We start from the raw sequence: 4,104 nt of genomic DNA, 5'->3' as shown, positions 1-4,104 counted from the left end.
CGGCGGCGCCGCGGAGAGGCGAGGGAGGGACGCTCCGACCCCCTCCCACACACCGGGGCGGCCCCCCGAGGGCGGCGCGCGGGACGGGCGGGCGGGCCGGGGCACCGGTCGGCCACGCCGGGGCCGGGACGGGCCGGCACGCGCTCCCGCGGGGCGAGGGGAGCCGGGCCGGAGCCCGACCCCCCCACCACCACCGGGGGAGGCAGCGCGCGCGGCCGCCACGGCCACGGCGGACGGCCGGGACCCGACCCACGCCCGGGCACGCGCGCCGGAGCGACGGGAGGGCGCACGGCGTAGGGGCGGGAGGAACGGTCCCTCGCCCGCAACCACGACACCGCCGCCGGGCCGGCGGCGGCGGCAGACACGGATGGGAGGCCGCCACGGGCCTGAGAAGCGCCAGCGCACCGGGGCGCGCGGCACCGGGGTCGGCAGGCGGACGGGGGGAGGCCGCGAGACGACGGCTCGGCGGCGGGGGGCTCGGGCGCCAGAAACCAGAGCAGCCACGTGGGGAAGGGGACCGCGGGCCACCGCGAGGGAGCGCGAGAGCCCCCCCAAGGCGCCTTCCGAGGCCCGAGGTCGGCCGCCGGGGCACACGGGGTCCCACCGCCCAAGGCCTCCAGCACAAGGGCGGTCCCGTGGCACCCGAGGACACCGACCCGGCCCCCGGCAGGCAGGCCCCCGCCACATCGCAGGGCTCGGGGCCCCCCCAGCCACCACGGCCAGAGTCACGACCGACCCCCAACAGGGCGTCCTCCCGCGCGCACGACCACACCCCTCCGTGCCCACGCCCGACTGGACCCACGCGGGCCTCTCCTCCTCACAACGGGCCGAGAGCCCTTCGCCCGGGGATGCCCCCCCCCCGCCCAAGGCCGCTAGAGGCCCGGGGAGGGGGGACAACACCCAACAGCGGCGAGGCCGGTTTCGGTCCCGAGGGAATGGATCGAGAGCACAGCGCGCCTTCAAAGCCGTCCAGGCGAGCCGGGGACAAGGTAGGGGGGAAAGGTCGGCGGCGACGGGGAGGGGGCGCACAGCGGGCGACGGCCGGCAGCGCGTGGGGAGCGGTTCCGGGGGGGGGGGGGGAAGGGCGCACCAACGAAGGCGCGAGCCGGGCCGCCAGGTAAACGTGCACGGGATCCCACCGCCACCAGCACGAGAGCGGTCCCGCGACGCCCGGGGACGCCGGCCGGCCTCAGCACCCTTGGCGCACCTTCCCCCGCCAAGAACCGGGCCCCAACGCGACCCCCGCCGCGCGGGGGCCCGTCTGAACCTCCATCCGTCCGTCTGCTCCATCCCGGAGCCACGACCCGGGGGAAGCGCCCCCAGGCGAGAGCGGCCCGACCCGTGCCCGCACGTCACCCCCGGCGGCGACTCGGCACGGGAGCGGGCGGCAGACAGCCGCTCGCACGGCGCAGAGCAAGGAGACGCACGCCGCGGGGGAGCGGCCGCGCGCGCGCACGCTCTCGCACTCGCACGCACGCGGGAGCCCCACGCGCCAGACGCCGGCCAGGCCCGGCGGGATCCTCCCCCGACTCGGAGGGGGGAGGCGCAGGCCGCGGTAGGCAAGAGAGCGACGCTCGGCCCCACCGCGGGGCCGGCAGACCCCTCGCGGAGAGGGGGCTCTGCCCAACACGCGACGGTAGTCACCCCGCATCGGTGGCCACGACGCGCAGAGGAGGGGCGGCGGCTGGGGGTTCCGGTACCCCAAGGCACCCTCTCGGATCGCTAGAGAAGGCTTTCTCACCGAGGGCGCATCGCCCCCACCCATTCGTCCCCCTGACCGGGCTCCGCCCAAGGAAACGCCGTCCCAAAGGCCTCCAGGGCCTGGGAGGGGGCGGGGGTGGGTCTGCGGCAAGGGACAGGCCCAGGACAATCCTGAGCACCCGCGGCCAGAGCCCCACGAGGGGACCGCCTTTGCCTCTTCTACGCACGCCATGCTCCCATCCCCGCCCGGAAGGGACCTCAGGCCTCCACACCGAGGCCACGAGAGGAGCGGAGACGGGCACGGCATGCCGGGCAAAGAGAAGCAGCAGCCCTCGGCTGGCCAGGCGCCGCAGCGCTGGCTCGGCCCGGCGCGGTCACTCACACGCCCCACCAAGTCCTGTCCACACACACCGCCCTGGCACGACGCGCACCAGAGGACGACGAGGTGCCCGCACCCCCACAGAGGGGGGCGGGTGGGCCTCCCTTACCGACTTCCACCACCCGCTCTCCGGACACACCACCGACAGCGGCAGCCCGAGGGGGTCGCTGGGAACGGGAAACGACGCCACCGCTCGGCCTCAGGCACCTGAGACAACCTGGAGCGCTCCAGGGGCACCACAGAGGGCCAGGCGCCACGCGCTCAGCACGCCCGGGCGGTGAGCAGCGCGGCCTCGGGATGGCCCTCCCCAACACAGGGAGGGCGGCTCACCCCGCGTGAAGGAGCCGAGAGCGGCAAGCGAGAGTGTCCGCTGCGTCAGCTGGACCCCACACCCACGGGCGCCCTGAGGCGAGAACCGTGGGAAAGCAGAGTCGGGCCGGAGCCCACAAACCCCCCCGCACCCTCCCCTCAACACCCCCCCACGGCAGCGGGTGGCAGAGGAGGAGGAGGAGCGAGGGGCCCACGGGCAGAACGAGAAGAGCGGTCCCATTCGCCATGAATGTCCGTCCCTCGTCTGACGCGGCTTAGACCCGGCCCGGGAGAACGCGACATCACCACATCGATCAGCGAAAACGTGCCCAAGGAGGAACCCAAGGGGGGAAACGCCTGGCGACGACAACCGACCAGAGGGACCTGCTTTCAGCCTCGCCGGCACCCCTCGAGCCCAGGGCAAGAGCAGCCGGGCAACCCAAGGAGAACGCCTGACACGTGGCACGGAGCCTTGCGGAACGGAGCGGGGGTTACCACGGCCGCAGCCGGGCGCCCACAGCGTGGAGTGAACGGGATAAAGGACCCACGCCACTTGCCCACGCCGCCCTCGGGTGCTGGAGACCAGAGGTGGCACCACAGCCCGGGACCAGCTGGGGGCACGAGAGCCGGCGCACAGGCCCACGCGGACGGCTCCAACGAGCGAGGGCCGAGCCGGATTTGGCACCACGGCCAAGCCCAGAGCCCCGCACGCACCCAGAGGCCCACATCGCTAAGGCGAGTCACTCAAACAGCGTGTCAGCACCTACCTGGCAACAAAACCTGCTCCTTTCCGGGGACAAAATAGCTACGCCATCTGGCGGGGCCTAGCCACGGGTCACCGGGACCTCGTGGGACCGTGGCCTGGCCACTGGCCCCAAACACTGCTCCATTACCCTGCAAAGAGCGGGGGGGGGGGGGCGCCCCACGGAACCCCCAGGGCCATCTGGTCGACCCCCTGGAGCGTGGGGGAGCGGGCAGCCGGGACCGACCACGGACTCGAGGGAGGTGGAGCCGCCCGGGCCTGGCCGGGTAGCTCCTCCCCTGGTCCGCCTGTCGTCCCCAAGTCGGGACTTAGAAAAAAAATCAAGTTCTGCGGAGGGACCCGCCGGCCCTCAAAAAAAATCAAGTTCTGCGGAGGGGACCCGCCGGCCCTCAAAAAAAAAAATCAAGTTCTGCGGAGGGACCCGCCGGCCCTCAAAAAAAAATCAAGTTCTGCGGAGGGACCCGCCGGCCCTCAAAAAAAATCAAGTTCTGCGGAGGGACCCGCCGGCCCTCAAAAAAAAAAAATCAAGTTCTGCGGAGGGGACCTGCCGGCCCTCAAAAAAAAAATCAAGTTCTGCGGAGGGGACCTGCCGGCCCTCAAAAAAAAATCAAGTTCTGCGGAGGGACCTGCCGGCCCTCAAAAAAAAAATCAAGTTCTGCGGAGGGGACCTGCCGGCCCTCAAAAAAAAATCAAGTTCTGCGGAGGGACCCGCCGGCCCTCAAAAAAAATCAAGTTCTGCGGAGGGACCTGCCGGCCCTCAAAAAAAAAATCAAGTTCTGCGGAGGGGACCTGCCGGCCCTCAAAAAAAAATCAAGTTCTGCGGAGGGACCCGCCGGCCCTCAAAAAAAATCAAGTTCTGCGGAGGGACCTGCCGGCCCTCAAAAAAAAAATCAAGTTCTGCGGAGGGACCTGCCGGCCCTCAAAAAAAATCAAGTTCTGCGGAGGGACCTGC

The sequence above is a fragment of the Meles meles genome, unplaced genomic scaffold (assembly GCF_922984935.1).
Source record: "Meles meles unplaced genomic scaffold, mMelMel3.1 paternal haplotype, whole genome shotgun sequence".
NCBI classification, from domain to species: domain Eukaryota; kingdom Metazoa; phylum Chordata; class Mammalia; order Carnivora; family Mustelidae; genus Meles; species Meles meles.
The sequence above is the reverse complement of the archived record's forward strand: the minus strand, read 5'-3'. Positions refer to the sequence as shown.